At 35.9% G+C, this 23,609-nt stretch overlaps 1 non-coding gene across 1 annotated transcript; it reads right to left on the bottom strand.

Annotated features, from left to right (window-relative positions):
- Nucleotides 1-19,280: 19,280 nt before the first annotated feature.
- On the bottom strand, nucleotides 19,281-19,387 carry LOC126670820 (small nucleolar RNA R71). The gene has a single exon (XR_007638815.1). It is a non-coding gene; the product is annotated as a small nucleolar RNA R71 (small nucleolar RNA).
- Between the last annotated feature and the right edge of the window lie 4,222 nt (nucleotides 19,388-23,609).

The raw sequence follows: 23,609 nt of genomic DNA, 5'->3' as shown, positions 1-23,609 counted from the left end.
CACTTACAGCATTGCAAGCCACTTGATGCTCATTCCTTATTCACTCTTTAAGTCACCCTCACATTTTAAAAATATAAAATTTTCCTTCCGATGTTTGCTTTCGCTAACACGCCTCTTCGTTAGTTATTGGTGTTAGCTGACTTGGTCAAAGGATTAAATTGTTTCAAATAAATTTTATTTTGATCCCTAAAGTTATTTTTCTTCCATAAAATTTCAAAAAATTATGAATATCAAATAAATTTCTAAAAATTATTTATATGTTGATAATTACTTTTATTTGTACCAAATAAGAATTTTTTTTTTATATTTTGTATCTTATGTATTAATTAGTGACTAGATTATTTTGTCATTTAATATATTTATTAATAGAACATACATTGACGAGTAAATATATTTAGGTATGAAAAACTATTACTAATATTTTATTTATATTGTTATATTCCTTAATAATAATAATTTATTAGAATTTAAAAAATTAAAACAAAATTGTTAAAATAATAAAAAATTAAATATTTACTATTTTTATAAAAATATTCAAAAAATAAATAAATTTTAATTTTTTTTCATTTTGTAGCTTATATTATTATTATTAAAGAATAGTAAAATATTATTATTTAAAAATGTTAGTTTAAAATTAAAATAAAATTATAATTTTTGAAGTTTGTTGAAAGAAAAATAAGTTCAGGATCAAAATATACATTATTTTAAACAATTTAATCCTTTGACCAGGTCAACTAACACCATTAACTAATGGACGGGAGTGTTAGTGAATTTGAGTAAACCTTAGAGGGGACATTTTAAACTTTTAAATGTGAGGGGGACCTGGTAAATTAGGCCATACTTCACGTTTTTAGTAGTTATCCATAGTTTATTTTATCCTAAATCTTTTAACATATAGTTTTAAATTTCTGTGTTTTGTCTTTAATTTTTACAAACGTTTTAAAAATTTAAATTTTATATTTCTAATTTATTTTCGTAAAATTTATCATTTTAATGTTTTAAATTTGAGGATTTCAGTTTTCATACTATGTAATCTTCTTATATAAAAGGAAAAAAATATAGTTGGGTTCCTGTATTTATCCACATTTTAACACTTAATTTCTGTACTTTTATTTGTCAACATTGAGCCTCTATATTTTAAATTTTGTTGACATGAAATCCATTCGTTATATAAAGTTGATATTTTATGTGACCGGCGAGCTTAATGTTCAGAGAAAATTAGGAAAAATACTATTTTTTTTGAAAATAATATGATTTCTTCTCTTAATAAGGAAAAAATAGAGAAAATACCTTATTCTTTTAATATATTTATTTTTTTACTCTAAAACATGTTTATATTAGGCCAAATGTTGTAAAAAGGCCAAACCTTTCACAAAAGTTTCACAAAAGTTCCGACCTTTCAATTTTGTCGATTTTGGCCAAAAACTGATTATTTGGTTTCACAAAAGTCCTGACCTTTCAATTTTGTCGATTTTGGCCAAAAATGGATTATTTAGTTTCACAAAAGTCCCGACCTTTCAATATTTGGCATGCCACATAGGCGCCAAATAGGCGTCACATAGGCAAATTGAAATCAAATTGAGAGTTGACCACAATTGAAACCAAATAATTTGTTTTTGGCCAAAATCGACAAAATTGAAAGGTCATGACTTTTATGAAACTTTTGTGAAAGGTTTGGCCTTTTTACAATATTTGGCCTTTATATTATAATTATACCTACTCATTAATATTTTACTCTAATCATATTTATTTTATTCTAAGTGACACCTGTCACTTTTCTTTCTTTTTCTCTCTTTCTCTGTTTTTCTCTTTCTTCTTCTCTGATTTTTTTTCTTCTTCTTTAATTTTCTTCTTCTTTTTTTCTCTATTTTTATTCTTTTCTTCTTCGTCATTTCTCCGTCGCTCCGCCATCTCGTCGTCCTGTCATATTTGATTTTAGCAATTTTTTCCTTAATTCGTGGTGATAAATGCAGTTTATTTTAATTTTCAGATCTAAATAAATTACTCTTGCATTTTTCAACTTTAGATCTAAAAATCTGCATAAGAAACGATATTATGATGAATAAAATGATTTTCTAGACAAAAAACGTTTTCAGCAAAAACAAAACAACATCTGATTATCATATAATTATCATAAAAATGAAGAGAAAAATATTTTTTTATAAAAAACGTCTAATTATCATAACATTATTATATGATACCGAGATGATAATATCTATGGTACTGAGATGATAATATTTATGGTATCTATATGATTATGTTATAATAGTATTTATGATAATGTTATGATAAAACAGTGTCTGATTATCATGTGAGTATCAGTATATTATCATGTCGTTATCATAACACTGCAGTATGATAACTAGATGATAATAAAGTATGATAAGGTTATGATAATTGGATGATAGCGTACGTGAAAATATAATTACAAAAAGATTCATGATACCAGTGATAACCAGATGATAATAGTAAAATTATGATAATATTATGATAATATAATACCTATATGAAAAAAATACATATAAAGTATGATAACGAGATGATAATATGAAGAAAATAGTATGATAAGGTTCTTATTGATAATAAAATGATAATAGTATGATAATATGATACATGCATGAAAAAAAATTATAGAAAAATTATGATAACGAGATGATAATAATCTGCTACATATGATACTGATAATGGCATGATAATAAGATGCCAATGCAATATGATACACTAATAGTTACATGCTAAGGTGAAGTTGTGGTAATCATATGATAAGGCGATACAGTGATAATCATATGATAATGTGATACTGTGATTTTGTCTAATATGATCTAGCAGTATCATCACGTTATCATATAATAATCTGCTACATACGATACTGACAATGACATGATAATAAGATGTCAATGCAATATGATACACTGATAATTACATGCTAAATTGAAGCTGTGATAATCATATGATAAGGTGATAATGTGATTTTGTCTTATATTATCCAGCACTATCATCACATTATCATATAATAATCTGCTTCTTACGATACTGATAATGACACGATAACGTAATTATAATATTACGATATTGTGATAATATGTATGGAAGTTTATGATAATATTTATGATCTACTTGAGTCTAATATATAAGTTGAGGGACTACAATGAGCATTTTCTCAATGAACAATATCAACAGCACTAATAACAGCGTCGTCTCACTATCGGGCATTGCCCAGTTTCCCCTCCTATAAGAAAGATAATCGCAAAAGAATTTTATTTTAATTTTCAAATAGTAGCACATAATTTAAATTAAAAGAAATATTTGATATTTTAATTAAAAAATATTTATTTATAATTAATTTAAAAGACGAAAGATATTTGAACTAATAAAAAAGAAATATTGATAGGTAATTCAAAGAAGAACAAATAAATTTCAACGGGTAATTAGAAAAGAATAAAAAATATGCCAACAAATGATTTTGAAAAAAAAATAAAAGATTGATAAAAAAGGAACAAAAAAATTATAGCATGCACAAAAGAAATGTGGCATGTGCAATCTATCGGGGAAAGAGGGAAAAAGAGAGAGAGAGAAAAAGAGAGAGGAGAGAGAGATAGAGAGACAAAAAGAGAGAGATAACACTTGTTATATTGTCAGAGTAAAATTATAAATATTAAGACACTGAAAGTATAATTTTAAAAGAGCACAAATTATGATGTATTTTTGTTAACTTTTCCTTATTAAGGTATAAAGTCCTATTGTTTTTATATTTTAGGTAAATTCCTAAATCGCTCTAATGCCTATAAATTTAAGAAGAAATTACATGGTATACGATAATTAGAGAATATATTCTTAAAAATAACGTACATATTCTATATTACAATTCTAATTTTCATACTTCATAAAAATATGGTATCCGTTTTCGTATTTACCAAAATATGTTCCATCTCTACCTCCCACATCCACAAACACCATATCCACATGGTATACGGTAAAATTATTTTTTAATTGAATTAAAATTAAACAGATTGATAACCCATTTCGCACATATTTATAATGCCGATAGTGAATTTTTAATAAACTTATAATAAAATTATTTTTAGTATTACCGTTAGTAAACAATCAATAAACTTATATATAAATTTATTTTTTGTATGACCGTTAGTAAATTTAAATTACACATATTTTGTAAGCCATATTTTTACAAATCAAAATCTTATTTTTATAATAGTTTTTCATCAAACCGTAATTTTACAATATTTTTGGTCAACCTGTTATTTTTAGAATATTTTGTTATATTATGGATATTTGTAAAAAAAAAATCCTTAAATTAAAAGGGGATCTTTTGAAAATTATCCATATAGGTGTTAGTAGTATGTGTCATAGGATCATTTGATCATGTATATTTATATAACTAATACCAATGATAAAGATATATATGTTTCATTTGAAGTAAGTGTTTCTATCAGCTAAGTGTTCATTTAGACATTGTCATCACATTATTGAAAGAATCCATTCTTAATTGTTAAGGATATGATTAACATATTCTTTTATACAACACGATCGATGAGGACCTACGAATAACGTCATCTCATTATCCCGAAAAGATCATCATCTCTGTTTATTTTCCCGATTAGTAAAAAATTACTAATGATTGGAGGTATTGAGTTTCATACTACTCGATGGAGATTGAAATAAACATGTGGACATTTAATGGTTGAGTAGGTCGAACAAGTGACGCTAGATGACTTATACATGACATTTAATATAAGTCCATTTGATGTCATCTACTTCATGATTGTACATATGTCCTTAGACTTGAGGTGACAATATCTCACATATATGTGATTAGAGTTTGATACTCCTTATCCCTAGATCTTTCATGGTCTAGGGTCGCGGGATGTATTGGCTCTAGTTAGTTGTATATGGAGATAGGTGTTCAGATAAGAGAGGATCCATTACTCCGGATGAACGAGAATAAGATTCTATGCTATCTCGAGATGTTCTTGATGGATGAATTCCTGACCAATAGAATATGACTTTAGAAGAGTTCAAATACTAAAATTTTGTTTCTAGTATGTTATATATTTATTAAGAATTAGGATTGAGAGATGATGTCATATAATCGATACATTTAGTGTTTGACTACCCGTGAGACTATTCGAGATCGAAATCTTAAATGTAGGGAATTTGAGTGTACGCTAATCATTAGAATGCATCGAAACATTCATTTCTATTTGGAAGTCGCGATATGTTACTAGATGTCACTCACGATTTACAATAGTTAATAATTAAATGGGATTTTAACTATTAAAGATAAGAAAGTCATTTCTTATGTCTCTCATTTCGATCTAGATATGAACCTAGTTAGCCACACACAATAGGATATGAAACCGATTGTTTTACGAGACATTGATTTTGAAATAAATACTAGCATATCTCGAAATTGGATTTAAGTTGTAAACAAAGTTAAAATTAGGGACTAATTATAAAAGTTATAAATTAATAGGAACCTAATTATATTTTAGCCAAGTTTAGTGGTTAGGGGATTAAAAGTGATTAATTAGTGGAATTAATCACACTTAGCACTAATTGAAAGTTAGTGGAACAATTCATATAGGATTACCACTAAATACATGATGAAAATGAACTTGGACTAAATGTTAGTCTAGGTACACATGTTCGTTACATAGCTACACATATGCATGATATGTGTCTTATGGTGGCATAATTTACGCTAAGTGTATGACACTTAACCTAACAACTGTCTTAAAGAGAGAAAGATCTCATGCTTATATAAAGTAGATGAATTTGCTTTGATTAGGACGATTGATACAAAATGCTCTCCACAACATAAGCTTATGCTTGAAAGAAGTTAAGTAATTTAACTAGAGCTATATGCAAGAGTTTCAAAATGAAGTTTCTAGTTGTTGAGAGTATTCACTTGGAGTATTTCAAGTGGGAGCTTTGAGAAAGCTTAAGGTTGCTTGAAGGTGTTCCAGCAACAAGTTCATAAATTACTATAAACTTGGAGAAGTTTTCAAGCATCCGAGCGAAGAGGTGATCATAGCGAGAGTTGAGATTGAATATCTCATAGAGGAACTCGAATAGGTCACTTCGGGCGACGATTTAATTGGGAGCATACTCGTTGGGACGAGCTTGAGATCTCCGTACTTTTGGGAGCACCACTATATAAACTACCTTAAGACAACCTAGTCAAAAGTCGGATCGGTGGCACACAAACCTTAGAAAATAGACAGCAAAATTTGATCCCCTCCCCTAGAGTAGCTAGCCGAAATTCATACACCACACACACACCAAATCACACTAAAATCTTGTCCTAAAAACACCAAATACGTTGTAATTCTCCAATAACGCAACACAAGCACAACATTCGCAGCTGGGTTCCGCATCCACTTCTCCAGCAAAAGAGCCAAGGACTCAGACCGGTTATTCTGAGAACCCTCTTATTATGTCTCTTTGATTTTCCATTGATATGCATGTCATGATCACTATTAATTACCGATTTTACATGATTAGTGTGTATGTTAGCTTATTTTCCAATTTTAGCCATAAAATTGCCATGCTAGACTCAATAGCTAGATCAATAAATTGCCATGAAATCACTGATAAGCATGTTAATTATCTTTGGTTAACTGTTTTTATGCTCAAATTCAGAAAAAAAAATCAATTAAAACCTCTAGAATGCACGTTTCTAGGTGTTTATAGCTCTTTTTGCCATGAAAAATAGCTATTTTAGGTTGCTGTAAATCTGCAATTTATGGGTTCAAATCACTTTCAAACAATTCCAGACCATTATTATTGAATTTGTTTGATTTTATGCGTTTTGACTATTGTTTCACAAAAAACGGAGCTGAAAAGGGTGAGAACCGAGCTAAATATGGAACTGTAAGCTGTTGAAAGCGAACAAGAAACGTGTTGTTGTACCTGCTGCTTAGTGTCGCCACCGCCATCACCAGTTGCGCCATTGCCAAACTAGTGGCGCCGCCGCCAGTTACAACCGGCAGCGCCGCCGGTCCTTCACTACCGGCACCGACAGTCACACCAGCACCGAGTTCATCTCTTATGCCTCCCAGAATTTCATCCACGGATTCCACACTTTGATCCCAGAACTTCAACTTAGGTTTCCGAGCTCATTCGGGCTTAGTATTAGGCCCAATTCAAATCCACAAATAGGGTTTTTATGTACTTTTAATATCTTCACTGTAACGGGCCAGGCCCGATGTAAAACGGACCCAGAAGTCCAATAATATAATATAAAGTATAAACCGGGCCCACGAGCCTGAGGCCCAGCAAACTAGCAACTTTTAGAGTAGATTCTGGGTTCACTAGAACTCGGAATCGACTGCGATTCAAACCAATAGAACCAGATTGATGAGACGTAAAACTCTTGTGATTTGACCGAGAGCCAGTTTTGACCAGACCGATGGTCAAAACCCGCGTGAGTGCCAGGCACTCAAAGTTAACGAGGTTAAAAAGTATCTCTGACATTGTATGTATATCAACTGCACTTGGGCATGCCAGTAATGTTTAGCACTTTCCAAAAGCATGCCAATTAACTGGTTAAAGAACTAATCACATAAATTAGTTAAATGCATTCCAGCCCATCACCTAGACATCGTAGGACTTCCATGAAATGAGTAGTAACGGTTGTATAGGTTTTTCAAGATCACTTAATAAAATCAATCAATCAAAATTTGACTCCCGCTTTTAGGCTTTATGCATGTAATCAAACTAGACCAGCCAAACTTCTGTTATTTGCTAAAACCAGCCAGGTTTAGATGTATGCTTAGGAGTACCTGCTACTTGCTTTGCATGTCCAGTCCATCGAGTCATATGTGAGTCTATTTGTTCACACGCTTTCAAACTTGTTTATTCCGAGCACTATATCCTATGAACTGCTATCAAAATGTCGAGATGAGAATAAAACAAATATGTTTGGTAAATAAAGCCGGTAAAAAATAAGACAAGCACGTGAGTCTCGGGGAGGTCCACGAACCCGATCTTTTTGTATGATGCACGATAATCTTACTGGAGGCGAGTAAGGTTATCTAATCGGTAGAAAAGACATTCTTAGTTTAACTAGGTGCCGACTCCATGTTTTCAAACTACTTTCAGATCGAGAAGTCAACCATAAGTCTAGGTGAGCGGCCCTTCAAACTTGCTCCGCTCACAGTGGCGACTCCACTAGGGATAAAAAACAACTGTTTTAAAACATAAAACATAAAAATGTTTTCAAAATTATTTTTAAAAATGGTTTCCATGGACCTCAACCGCATGGCTTGCGCCTTATCGATCAGCGACTTTATTTTCTAGACATATTCGCACATGCTGCATCATATTGGGAATTTCTCTTCTCACCTACTCTCTTGGAGTCCCTATCCATCCCCGATACTCATTGCCGCTCACACGTTCTGGCGTTGCACTTCAACGTCCAAACGGAGTAGTATCACTCATAGCCCAATACCTCGGTCGTTTTTACTCTTGATTGAGGAGATCTAGCAAAGGTATATCAGTCTGTGGGAGCCTTAAACCGGTTATTACCAAAACCCATCGACTCAACCCACATGTATTCCAGCCTAGACACTACCCTATAGGAAAATACCCAACATAATGTTTGTATTTGAGGCATGCTGTCAATGTAATGATTCCAATTCTAAGTTTTTAAAAAACTACCATTTCAGTCTCAATCTTAAGTACGACCTTACAAATTTTCCAGTTTCAAAACTAGATTTCCAAAACATCTTGTTAGGCCAGACTTAAAAGAATCAGACCCGATCAAGTACAATTCCTTTGCTTGATCAAACATGCAATAACCAGTCTAGTGAAAACTCCTTTCACTAGATGCAGTCGCCAGGCTAAATCTATTTCCATAATTTCAAAACGGACTTCTACGTGCACCCTACATGTTTTAACTCCTTCCAGAAAGGGATTAAAGAACCATTACATGGACAAATGCTTTCTATCTGCCCTAGAATTGCTAGAAGAGAGCTTGCAGGTATATGTCGATTCTTGTATTGCGATGCGAGGGTCCATACCAAAATTCCTAGGAGCAAACCTTGCCCGGAACAGTGTGTGGGAGAAATAAGGTTGGAAGGAACAATTTGTCTTCGTGATATCAACAGTTTGCTTGTTACTTGCTACCTGTTAAATGTTGAAACTAACCCCTGCTTATCATGCATCTGCATATCACGCATCTCATGCATCCAGAATGCCTCACATCGTGTACTAACCCCTTGTGGAAGTAGCCATCCCTCTAACTACTCTATCAGGTGTCCAAACAACCTCCAAAATGTCAACCATCAGCCAGTTGCTAGATAGCACCAAGACATGGAAACATCCAGAAACCAAGAAGAAGGCGAGTGGACAGAGAAATGAAGAAGGATCAATAGACTCATAAGAAAGGGTGATCGATGAAGCGTTCCCCAACATCAGCAAGAACAATTCCGAAGATGAAGAAAAAAAACTCTGCTTCCAGGTTGGGACAACCAATCACTGAAGCTTTTAGAAAGTTAATGAAGGAGGGTCACATAGAATCGCTATCGTCGGAAGAGTTCTACGAATACCATAAGGAGAGAGGACACTCCACAGAACAATATACAAGCTTAAAACGAGCTATTCAAGATCTGATTGAGAAAAGAAAGACCGAAGCTCTATAGCGGCCATCTGAAAACACCGTCACATGGGACGAGCTAGCAGTTGTTAGAAACGACATGATGGCCGAACTAAGGGCCAAGATGGAAAATTTCAAGCGCTAGATAAGGAATGAAGTTACGACTATGTTCGAAACTATGAACATAAATCCTGCTGCACCAAAGTCTCCTATTAACATACAATATGCCACGCGAAAGAAGATCCTTAAAGGATCAAGCGTGCCAAAATCGCATCGCAATAATTCATCAAGTTCGAAGAACCTTTATCGGACATATTTGAAAGATTGAGAATTGTGAGTCTTATAAAACCGGTAGAAGTAAGGAGGATGCCTGACGCAAGTAACCCGAACTACATCGCGAACGCATACTGCAAGCTACACCAGATTAAGGGATATCATATGTTGTATCACTCTCCAACATAAGATTAAAGACTTGATTGACGGCGAGATCATTTCAGGGCTCTGAAAGGATGGAAGCAACGACATCGCTCGTGCTTGGGGAATTTTTGGAGATTTGTTCTCCTTAACTATCTTTACTGTTTTCCATTCTTATTTCAATTTTCCAGTATTTGAACAACTATGGACAATTTGCTTTATTTAATTTTCATTAAAAATCCAGAGTCAATGATGAAATATATTCTGCTCATTTATACGATGTCTTGCCTAATGAGCATGTTATTTTCAATCACCATACGTGGATGAGTGATAGAATCGAGCTGTTTATAACCAGCTCATGTAACTGGTACAAGGAAATGATGAAATTAATTTCTAGAGATAATTCTATATACATGGGCCCTACCCTTGATAAAATGTGAGTTGATCAGACTGTCTCAAAAAGGACAGCGGCTTGCTAGTAGGTTTCAGCCTATTAGCCAAAAAGATTTGGCCATAAAAAGTTTTACGAAGCGGAGGCACACGTCAAAACACACCGTCTAGCCCGGATAGGGCACCAGCAATGAAGTCCACCCTCCAGCAGCATCCTATCAGGCTATCCTGGAGCAGGACGATTTAAGTGGAGAGAGGAGTAGTTCACTAGAGTCCTTCTCGGATCATCGGTTACGATTGAGTAGAACACTCACATAAAAAATAATCAATTACAAAATCCGCAAGGACTGATTGACGATAGGGGTACAACCACTTGAAATAGAAAGTATCTCAATTGTACTGGATATACAATGAGCCAGTAATATAGATCTTCCATCACTCATGCACATTGACTATTGACTAGCACATGTACCTAGAAAGAAAGGACAAATGACTTTAGATTCTAAAAGCACAATCTTTGAGACAGTGGAAAATGACAACAATAATAATCAAATTCTTCAAGAATATATCTTATACACTTCCCAGTAGCGCCATGTAATTGTTGAAATGCGCATATACTTCAAAAATAGAAAACAGACGGGTCCTATAGGACCAAACCATAGAATCAAAGAAATCGAACAGAGTAGCCGGACTCTTTATTGGAACATTCAGTCACCCCATCAGAAAAACAAAAAGCTCTAATAAAGGAGAAAACCAAAGTTTAGAATGGAAGGCTAATGGAAAATATAGCCAATAATTGCAAACGGCAAAGCTCAGATATTCACAGCATACAATGTAGGGGCATCAAGGCCACCATGGCACTTCACGAGACAACGAGTTCCCGACATCTAGAACAATCGAAACGAAACAATATAGATTTCAATCACCTAAAGCAACCAAATCGAGCATCATGGAGTTCAAGAGCAGAAGAGGCTTCAATTAACCAGAACACCTGAATGGAGCATTAGAAATAGTAATCCATTCAAACAATACATTTTTCCAATATGTTTGTCCAGAAACGCTATTAATAGTCGAATGCGCATAAACTATCATGGAAACGCCACATCAGTCCGTCCATAATTACACTACAGGAGCCAAATTGAGCGAAGCAAGAGCAAGACTCTTCAATTAAATCATCCAATCCTTTGCCAAAAAATTGAATGCTTCAATAAGGGGACAATACTGGGTCTACAATAGACAAACTCAGCAAAAAGAAAAAATGGGCAAATGTTTGCAAATTTGGACACCCCAAGCAGGCCAGAAACCTCGAAAACCACAGGCTACAAGCTACTGCAACCCAGAACAGGCGTTGTGCCACTACTATCCCTAGACGGAAATCCAAATTGCAGGGAGCATCGAAAACCTCGGCACATGCTGAGGGCCTTCTACTCAGCCTAGGCGCTATACCTTTACCGTCATACGAAGGACATCCGTATATCAGGAAGCATCAAGACCCTCGAGCAGACTCTAAAGTCTCTATACTACCAGAAAGATCCAAACATGCAACGTGCCTTTACTACCCGGCGAAGGAAATCCGGATGACAATGGACGTTAGAGTTCTCTCCATAGGCTTCATTCCGACATGCCATTGCTGTCCTAAGACGGAATCCCATAATGTAAAAGGGACATACGAGTCCTTATCCCAGATGACATGGGGAATCACACTCTTCATCCTAGAATCAGGGGGCATCAAAGTCCTCACAACAGGCGCCAAGGTTTCCACTATGGAATAGGCAACGTGGCCCTATTATTAGAAGTAGCCGGAAGCAAGACAAGCTTCCGGCCTCCTACTCTAGAAGTATGCAGAAAAGGTGTCGGGCGATATACCTCTAATAGACAAGACGGGTTGCAGACCTCTTTCCTCCAGAAAACACAAAACATGCGATATACCTCCACTATGCAGAGATACAAATCTAGATAGCAGGGAGACATCAAAGGGGGTAGAAGACCACCTCAGCTAGACAGTAGGGGACAGAAGATCCCCATAATTCAAAATTGGGGACTTAAGGTCCCCACCACTCAAGAAGTACATAGAACAGTCACTGCGCCACTACTATTCTGTGACGGAAATACAGATTACAGGGGGCATTGAAACCCTCGTCATGGATTTCGAGCCTCCTACTCAGCTGAAGGCGCTATGCCTTTATCGTTCTACGAAGAACATCCAGATAGCAGGGGGAATCAAAGACCTCAGAACATGCTCTAAGTCTCTCTACTCCAAAAGTATTCAATACAAGTGTTGGGCCTCCTACTCTAGAAGTATTCAAGACAAGCGTTGGGCCTCTTATTCCATAAGTATGCAAGACAAGCGTTGAGCCTTCTTCAAGAAGTATTTAAGACAAGCATCGGGCCTCGTACTCTAGAAGCACCCAAGACAGGCGTCGGCCCTCTTCCCCCAGAATCAAGACGGGGTTTCAACCTCACTACTCCAGATATATCTAACCATCCTTAGACAGAAATTCGGATAGTAGGGGGCATCAGAATCCTTCCTATGAAAATCAAAAAGCCTTTGTTACTGGACAGTAGGGGGAATCATTCATGGGACTAAGGCCTCCCACGACTCAGATACGTATAGGACTGCGGGCTCCCAACTATGGCAATATCTCGGGATTAAGGCTTCCCATAATTCAATCATCATGGGACTACGGGCTCCTAAATACAACAATAAAGGTCAGGCTGTGTAATACCCCAAATATTTAAAATAAATTAAACCGTTCCACGTGTCGTAAGTTCCGACAAATTAAATTAAGATGGATTTAGTTTAATAATATTGAGGATTTAGAATAATTTTTATTAAGCGACAGTAGCGGGATTCGAGGAAAAGGTTAGAAAATTAATATAAAATAAAATATAAATCCCATAATGGAAATTATTTCGCCAAAGTCCGCGAAGTATTTTGTAATGTTTATGGTAGAAGTTTCAAGACAATCGGAGACTGTTTAAAATTTGGACGCGGATCTGTTTTGGGCTAAATTGCAATTTTTGAGAAGTTTAAGAACCAAAGTGTAAATTAACCAATTAAGTCTCAAGAATCGAAGTTTATAAAAATTTTACGGGAAAATATAAATTCTTGGATCGCATTGGATATAAATAATACGTATACGAATTAATTAAAGAATTAATCGATTAAGCGATCAATTAGTTAAAATAGAAAGTTTGAAAGAGAAATGGTTTAAGTTAAAGAAATGAAAGATTAAAGTGGCTAATTAGCCAGATATATATAAGTCATTTGAATCAACTGGAATCATCGAGAGAGAGAAGGAGAAGTATCAGGAAGGTAAAAATGGAGGATTTGAGTGGTTAACTTCGATTCGATGCGGTTTCTTCGTTTCTCAACGGAATCGAGCGATTCTCGCGCCGTTGGATCAAGAATTAAACCCTTTATCCTCTCCAGGCTTTGAATTGAAGTAATTTGATTGATATGAGTGCTGTAATTGAAGATTTGCAGGCTGTTGTATTGCGAGCGCACCCAATTAACCATAACTACGTCGTTTTTGGCGTTTTTGGTGATATTTGAAATAGGAATTGTTAGAATTGGTGTATAACTCATTTTTGGAGTGTCAAAGCATGTCAGAGTGGCCCGGATACGGATTCCGGGGCTGTGTGAAAGCACGACTGTGCGGTGCGTATGCACAGCATGGTGTGCGATCACACAACATGGTTTGCGATCGCACAGCATGGTGTGCGATCGAACAGCAGAGTGTGCGACCGCACACCAATGTGTGCAAACGCACACAAGGTGTGAGAGCGCACACAAGTGTTCGAACGCAGACCAATGTGTGCGAACGCACACAAGGCTGTGCGAACGCACAGGGTTTCTTGTGCTCGCACAGCCAATAAACACGCCTGTTGGACAATTTTTTCATCCCGTTAAGACCTCGTTTCCGACTTTAAGAGTGTCGGACATCAAAAAAGGAAACATGAACCCCGAAAACAAGAAATTTGAATATCGAACATAACGTGTTCAATTAGGGTTTCGAGGTATAAGGAACATGTGATTGAAAATCGATGAACAAGAGATATAACAAGTATCTCGACTAAGTATTAGAACACGATCAAAGTTAAGAGTCGTATTTGGAATACGATCGTGTTAACCTAAGTTTATAAGTTAGAATTTTAGCATTTAGTTTACATTTATGAATTAAACATACATATGATTTGGAACTGAGACTCTAGTATGTGATCCGAAGAAACTAGCTACCTATTGGGTGTCAATAGGCTGTGTGATCACCAGTAATTGAGTCAGTCTACCGTGTCTAGATTGTCATTAAGATTATGAAATACGCATATGATATGAATGTGGATACGAGAGTGAACTCGGTTAAAGTAACCTGAGCCCCGTATCTAGTGGGTTGGACCCACCACTTGGGATTAAGAGGTTGGTCGCGGCTGACGTGGTTGAGTTAAAGTTACTCCCAGGCCGGACCATTTGGATCAGTATGATTTGATATTCGTAAGTCGTGTTAAGTTTTAGGATTTTAGTTTCGAACGGATCAAATGCTTGATTATATGTATTTTTATACTAAAGCTTTATTTGAAATGCGATGCTATATTTTTATTATACCGTTAGTAATTGGCAAGCTCACTCAATATTTTCCCAAATACTGACCCTTCACTTTTGATGTCTTTCAGGTAATTGGAGTCGGATCAAACATACCATCTCTTTTGTGCTAGAAGTCTTCTGGGCTTGCACAAAGTACGAGTCTCTTTTAGTGCTGCAGTAGTATACGGTGATTAATAACGATCTAGTATAGGAAGGTCTTTTCACATAGGATATGTGCCTTAAGTTAGGCTACACTGTTTAAGATGATAACCCCTATGTACAAGTCGACAAGTGGGCTAGTACGTACGTGGTACGAAAGTGAGATGCCCTTGTGTATTATGTCGACTAATTGGTATATATATATATATATATATATATATATATGACGTTGCTTCCGTTTATACATTATATTTTATCGATTATTGAGAAAAATTTATTGTGGTTTTAGGCTTGGTACGGGTTCCGGAGCTACCACTCCCGTTCCCTAGCGCCGGTCTCGGCTCAATAGTTTGGGTCGTGATAGATTTGGTATCAGAGCAGTTGGTCCAGTTACCTCTGCCAATATGTGTTTTGTCAGTTAAGTGAACTAGGAACTACTGCAGCTATACAGTTGAGTTCTGTCTGATCCAAGTAGTTTGCGTTGTTGTTTTGTGATAAGAGTGATAGATTTGTTTGTTAGATGTTGTTTGTTTCACGGTGCCACGCTTATACGAGATACACACATGTGTTTTGTTTTTGTTAGGATGTGCATATGTGACATGCATATCTAGATGGAACCTCGGGAAAAGGTAATGTCCCTATGACTAGAATATAGTCGATGTTACTATGACTCGATAGTAACACGTACGTGGTTAGCATTGAATAACGCCAAGATGCTGTCAAATTCGATCGATCAAAGTGTCAAAAAGAGAATGAAGAAGGAATGCAAAATTACAGAAGTGGAAGAACTTGCGGGGTACAGAGTTTAAAGGTTTAGAGAACTTACAAACTCAAAGTTTATAACTTTTACAAGTTGTTTTGTTTAAACGATTTTGAAAGCATAATTGTGCCTAGATCTGTAATAGCCATTGATAATTGCCACGACATTGATAGAAATGCATCACTACATACATCAATACATGCATTAATAGGACATGCATCATATGCATTATGCTCAGACGAAACGGTGAGCAGTGGCAACTCTTTGGGGATGAGAGGTGTCATCACCCTAGTGCACAATTTTGCTAAGATTTAAATGGAATTTTGAATACAAATTTCAAAATGAGTCGTTTATTTGAAAGAGTTTTCAATGAGATCTGTTTTATGTGAGTATACCTAGACAAGAACTCTGTAACGCAAGTAAAATGCTCGAGATCAAGTTGCGATCAAGGCCACGAGAAGAACGAATACGTGTAGTCGCGAGAATAAAGGATTAATGCTTCTAGTATATGAACGTAGCCTTGCTTTTACAGACTAGAATACGATTAGAATAGCATACGTTTTCGGATAGTAATGCATATCCGTTTACCCATAAGATATGACGTAAACACCCTATTGATCGAAATGCTGAGGACGTCAAACTGCGAGATTAAAGGAGAAGTGTATATGAAGACATAAACAAAAGGTCGAATGTGTACGCAAATATAGCACGGTGTAATCGAATGAATGATAAGCGTATATTTTACGTCATTTAGAGGTCATTTATTTACTAGTTTTTAGTACTTTATGATGTAAAATATACGCTTATTTAGTTAATTTCACTTATTTGTTAAATTATATGAAAAATGTAAATATTTAATATTTCTGGAGTTTTTAGGAATAAAACAGAGTTAAAATGCAAAAATAGTCAGAGCCAGAAGGATTCGGGCCAAGTTCCAAGCCAAATCGGAACCATGTCGGCGTATTTCATGAGTTTTAACCCATTTGGAAGCCTTTTGAACCATAATTGGAATATAGTAGAATGTGGTGCGAAAATCTGATGAAAATAGACGCCAAGAGCAAAAATGCATACTTGTGAATCTGACCCCGCTGCAATGATTGAAAGTTTTGGAGTATTTAGAGACCTCAATTGTCTTTGTGTTCTTCATAAGAAATAAAGTAGACATCTTAAGCTTTCCATAGAATCAAGAATCAGATCATTCCGACGTGTCTACAAGGAGTTATGAGGTTTTGAAGTTAGCGTTTGTGCAGCTGGATAAAGTGTCACGCAGAAGCTCGGCCGGCCCTTGGCCGGCCCACGACTTCCGGGCCGGCCAAGGGCCGGCTGAGGCCTGGAAAATTTGCGTTTTTTTTCATTTTTGAAGGTTTCAGAAGTTTTGGTGAGCACTCATACACCTTCCATAAGCAACATATATTGGGTTCACATTCAAAGAGATCTTCCTTGGCTTGCACTCAAAGTATGAATCAAGATGAAATTTAATCAAGCTATCTTTGGAAACGAGATAAGTGAACCCTGATTCACTCAAGAAGGTTATGGAAGAACTTGCTCCCTACTCCGCTCTACATGGAAAGAAGAGATCCAAAGCTTGATCATCACTCAAATTCCATGAAGAGAATAGAGATTCTTGGCTTGAGCTCCACTCCTAGCAACTCTATAAATAGCTTGCATTTGTGTAGAGAAAATCATATTTCTTTTAGAGATCAATAAATTTTTCGGGATCTTAAACATCTTTGAGATCACCTTTGTAGTTTTCATCTTAGATCATAGACAAGCCTTTAGAGGTAGTCTATTTTAGTATCATTTTTACTCTATAGTTTGGGATTATTACGCAAAACATAATGGAATTCCGGAGTTAAGGTACAACATTATTGAGAGATCAATTACCGTTGTGTTCTTGTTAATCATGAATTCCATATATGTTATTGTTGAATTTCCTTTAATTATGAGTAGCTAAACCCATTTTCGGGGATTATTAATTGGACTTATGTTTACTTAATCATATTGGGATATTGGATTGTTATTAAAATGATGTGTTAATTAATGCTCATAATGCTTGAATGTTTTTGGCCAATTCATTCACTGCCCTATGTTTTAATTATGACTTGAGAGAGCTTAATTGAAATAGATCAGTTAATTAACAACGTATGAATTAATAACACGAGAGTGAGTTAATGAATACGTGTTCTTGAGGTTTGCTTAATAAATGTCATTTAATCACTTGATTTGGTATTTTATAACACGAGAGTGAGTAATCTGCCTATTAATTGGTTATTTGTATATTTTTATCTATAGCGGCTTGAGAGAGAGTTATAGATGCATTAGACTAGGCTGAACCATTAAATTAATAACATAATCCAAATATCCAATGAGATTAATGACATAAAGAAAATTAATAATCCCTGATCTTCCTTATTATTGTTTAAACCCATTTTTATTCAAAGCTTAATTGTATTCTAAATTAAATCTGTTTAATTCTATTTTATTAATTTTAAATCACTTCAACCAAATTATCCTTTTGACTATCCAAATTGAATATCGTAATTGGGTGTATTTAGTTGCTTTCCTTGTGGGTACGATATCTGGACTTCACAGTCTATATTACGAGTTGACACTGTGCACTTGCAGCAAATTTTTCTCAATAAATTTTTGGCGCCGTTGTCATATCTTTAACATCTAAGTTAGGATAGCTCGGCTTGTTTTAGTCTTTTATTTTCTTATTTTACGCGTGGGTTTTGTTGTTTTTGTTGATACAGGTACTCTTCTTGTAGTGTATGCATAATACACGTCGCAAAGGTCTACCTTTAGAAACATTTCAACCAGATCTCACAACTTTTGAGCGAAGCATCAGAAAATCAGCTCAAAAGAATCTAAATATGGCAGACGAAGAAGGTAATCCACTTGGATTGAATAATGAAGGGGATAACAGAGTAATCCCACAGAATCAGCAGAATCCACAGAATCTGCAGGGACAGAATAATAACAGGCAGAGACAACCAACATTGATGGAATTCTTCCAGCCGAATGTAGGAAATACTACGCATGGTTACTTTGCACATCCTGTGCGGGCAAACCATTACGAGATTAAAACCAGTATCATTCAGTTGTTAGAAGCCCGATGTCAGTTCTATGGGCTACCAAATGAAGATCCAAATGCGCACATCTCGAATTTCCTGGAGGTGTGCAGTACATTCAAGCTCAGTAACATGACAGAAGATGAAGTTTGGCTGCGCTTATTCCCATTTTCTCTGAGGGATAAAGCGAAAATTTGGATTCACGCTCTGCCTAGAGTTGGCATTAACAGATGGTCAGATTTGGCCAAGGCATTCCTGAACAAGTACTTTCCCATGGCGAAGACCGCAAAGCTGACTAGAGATATCATGCTTTATCAACAATTGGATGGAGAATCAGTGAGTGACGCATGGGAGCGGTACAAGGAATTGCAGAGAAAAGTTCCTCATCATCATATCACGAGAGAAAATTTGATCCAAAATTTCTATAATGGGTCAAATGATCAGACCAGGAGTATCATTGATACAGCCGCGGGAGGGTCATTGATGAGGAAGACCACTGACGCAGCATTTGAGCTGTTAGATAAATTGGCAGTGAACATCTGTTCTTGGCCAACTGAGAGGGCGAAGGCACCTGCTCAGAGAGGAGTGATGGCAGTTGCTACTGACCCAGTAGTAGAGACGGTCAAGTCACTACTACAGGATTTTCTCACAAAACAAGTTGTAGCACCCAACACTCATAGTGTTGTTGCAATTCAAAGTAACTGCGAGGTTTGTGGAGATCCTAGCCATATGGCGAATGAGTGCTATGTGATGTCGCAGCAGTTCAACGAGCAAGTCAACTATGTGGGAGGACAGAGACCAGGAAATAATCCATATGCTGCTACTTATAATCCAGGGTGGAGAAATTACCCAAATTTCTCATGGAAGGATAATGGAAATCAGACCCACAATCAGGCAGGTCCTAGTTTTCAAGGAGAACAAAGACCACAACAGAATCAGGGTAACTTCCAGAATCAAGGCAATTTTTACCATCAGAACAATAGGCCACAGCATCCACCTGGTTTCCAGCAGAACGAACATGGAGAGTCTCTACACAGCAAAATTGATAAGATGATGGAATTGATCCTAATGAAGGATGCAGAGACTCAACAAGCATTTAAGAATCATGCTGCTACTATTCATAACCAAGAATTGCAAATACAGCATATGGCTAAATCACTACAAAACCGAAATCAAGGTGGTTTACCGTCCACTACTGAGGCAAATCCAAGAGAGCAAGTCAAGGCGATAACACTAAGGAGTTCAAAAGTGTTGCCTAAAGATCATACAGAGAAGGTTATATTAGAGGCAGGAAAGGAGCAGCGTGAGGAAAAGGAACCTGAAAAGGTAGTCACTAAGCCTACTCCCCTACCTCCGTATGTACCAAAAATACCATTCCCACAGCGATTGAAGAAACCACAAGACACTTGGAAGTTTCATCAGTTTTTAGATACCTTCAAGAAGCTGCAAATCAACATCAGTTTGGCTGACGCATTACGAGAAATGTCGCACTATGCCAAGTTTTTAAAGGACATCCTTATGAACAAGAGAAGTTGGGATGAGAATACGGTTCCATTTACTGAAAATTGCAGCTCAATCAGCTTGAGCAAATTACCAACGAAGCTCGACGATCCAGGGATTTTTACTATTCCTTGTACTATTGGTGATTTGCAAAGTATTAATTGTCTTTGTGATTTGGGTGCCAGTATAAATTTAATGCCTCTATCTTTGTTTAGGCAACTACTTGGTGACCAACAGGTTAAGACCACCCCAATGATGCTGCAGTTGGCTGACCATTCGGTCAAGGAGCCATATGGGATCGTGGAAAATGTTTTAGTTAAGGTCGACAAATTCATATTCCCAGTGGATTTTGTCGTCCTTGACTATGAAATTGACAAAGAATTCCCATTGATCCTTGGACGCCCATTCATGAACACAAGCAGAGCACTCATTGATGTGAATGCAGGCAAGCTGACTCTGCAAATAGGGGAAGAAAGCGTGGAATTTGAAATGAAGAAGAGTGAGCAAGGCTTGAGCAATGAAGAAAAATGCATGAGAGTCAACTGTGTTGAGGAAAGCGGACACGACAACAAGAGGGAAGCTATGTATTTGTCCATTCCTGAGATATTCCAAGAAATCGACCCATCAAGCAAAGAGGGAACAATGTGCGAGCCCTTATGTGATAAACTTGCGCAATCAATAGAGAAGCGGGCACCTTCGAAACTTCCACTTCCTACAAAACCACGAAAAGGTAAACCCAAGAAATGGGCAGGGTGGAAGTTGAGACTCTGTCACAAGGCTAATGACATAGGACCATTACAGCCAGAAAACCTCAGTGATGGTAAGTTTGTTATGCTAAATACTTCTCAAGGATCTTGTGCAGGCAAGCTTATATCAAAATGGAGTGGACCATTCAAACTTCTGCGCAACATTGGTCCAGAAGTAGTAGAATTAGAGAGCGCGAATGGAGAGAATTTTAAGGTTCTTGGACAATGGTGCAAACCATGTCTTAGAACTTTTATTGATCAAGGACATGAGCGAGTTGCTCTAGTTGATCCTCCATGAAATTATTGCTATACGGTCAAGGCTAGTGACCTTAAACAAGCACGATTTGCCTTTAATTTAAGTTTTTAATTATGTTTAATGAATTGGGTTTTTAAAATAAATAAAATAAAGAAAAATTTCAATTTCAAAAATCGAAACAGCAGGTCAGCTGGCCCCCGAGTCAGGCCGGCCAAGCACCGGCCGATTATTAAAAAGACGAAAAAAAAAATGATAAAAAGCTGTCAACAGTCCTTCAGCCGGCCCACGATCAAAGGCCGGCCAAGGACCGGCTGATGGTCTGATTTCGTTTTTTTTTTAAAAAAAAGGATTTTGTGCATTTATTAGTTATCTTATGTTTTATTTTGTTTTCGCACTTATTAGTTATCTTATGTTTTATTTTGTCTTCGTACTTATTAGTTTTATTAGGTTTTAGTTTGCTTAGCACTTATTAGTATCTTATGTTATGTTTATTTGATGTAGCACTTTTTACTTCATTTTTTTATGTTATTTTAACAAGTTTTCTTTAGCTTTTATTTGTTGTCCAGCCCACCACCATGAGCTCAAAGCAGGCATTGTTATCAGTCGAATTCAGATAGCAGCTCTGTGGAAAATTTTGCTGCAATCTTCAAAAGGGAAGAATTTTTATTATTCTTCTTCTTTTGGTGCACTTTTATTTACATTGAGGACAATGCATTCTTTTCAAGTGGGGGGTGGGGAAAGAAGAAAAATAATAAAAATAATAAATAACTGATTAAATATATTAGAATAGATTATATTAATAAATAGTGTGAGGAGGGCTCCTAATTTTAAATTTTTACTTGTCATTTTAATGTTTTAGGAGTAGTTTTGAAATTTTGTCATTAATGGTTATCTCCCGGTCAATGAATGTCTTGAACGCATTTTCTAGTGTAAATAATTAAATGTTGATGCTTGCCTAATGAAATGCAATTTGTATGACATGTTTTGATGAGATTTTGGTGAATTCTGATGGTTGGTTGTATAATCTTGAGCATGATCAAAGTTATCTAATGCGGATGCATGATATGCGTTAAAATTGGTTAATTTTGAAAATCTTGGGCATGATTGACATGATTTCATAGGAGTCAAGTATGTGGCATAACATCACCCTATTTTGAGCGTTTTGAGCCTTATTAATTATTGGTGAGTGTTGATTGCATGCGGAATTCCTAGAACTTGCTCGGTGTCCGTTCAAGACTATACTGCTGAGTTTTTGACAACTAAATGATTATGGCATTAGGATTACCCCACTCTTTTAGACCACTTTCAAAGCCTACCCTTTCTACCTTTAGTTTACACCCTTTGAACCTTAGCCATTTCTTTGATTTTAACCACTTTTCAACCATTTATCCTTTCACACTTTACCTCTTTGAACACCCCAATTTGACTTGGTCAACTTAAGTTGAAAAAAGAAATGTGAATCTAGCTTGACGATAAAAAAAGAAACTGTGAACAAGTGTTGTAAAAAGAAAATAAATGCCTTGAAAGAAAAGAAAAAAAAACAAGATAAAAGAATGAATAACAAAGAAAAATAAAATCAGTAAGAATTAGCAAAAGAAAATAAACAAAGAAAGGCAAATAAAAGAAAGAAAAAGTTCACTTGTGCGGAAAATTTCAAGCTAGATTATTATTTCATACTTCATAGAAAATATTGTTTTTCAAGTCAAGTTGTAGCCAAAATTATCCAGATTCTCTTACCCCCAACCCTTAGCCAAGTTACAACCCATTTTAAGTCCATATAATAGTTGTCATTTACCGAGCTAAATAGTGGAGTCCGGGACTAAGAGCAAGCTTATGGCGAATTTGCATGTTTAGTGAGCTTCATTTTCACACCCGAAACACTTGAGTGTTAGAGTGATATCTTGTGAGAAATTGTGCTTATGCTTGATGCTTATGAATGATATGCCATAACTTGCCCATCATTGTTTTGGTTAATTGATCGCATGTCCCGCAAATGATTGTAACCCTGTGATTGTCTTGAGTTAACATGATACCAATTCAGGAGTATTCTCAATGTCATCAGAATGAGTCATTATAATTGCATTCCTCATTTGTTTGCATCTCTTTTAGTTGTTG

Source organism: Mercurialis annua, linkage group LG2 (assembly GCF_937616625.2).
Source record: "Mercurialis annua linkage group LG2, ddMerAnnu1.2, whole genome shotgun sequence".
NCBI classification, from domain to species: Eukaryota; Viridiplantae; Streptophyta; class Magnoliopsida; order Malpighiales; family Euphorbiaceae; genus Mercurialis; species Mercurialis annua.
Note: the sequence above shows the minus strand (reverse complement) of the source record. Positions and strands in the feature narration are given on the sequence as shown.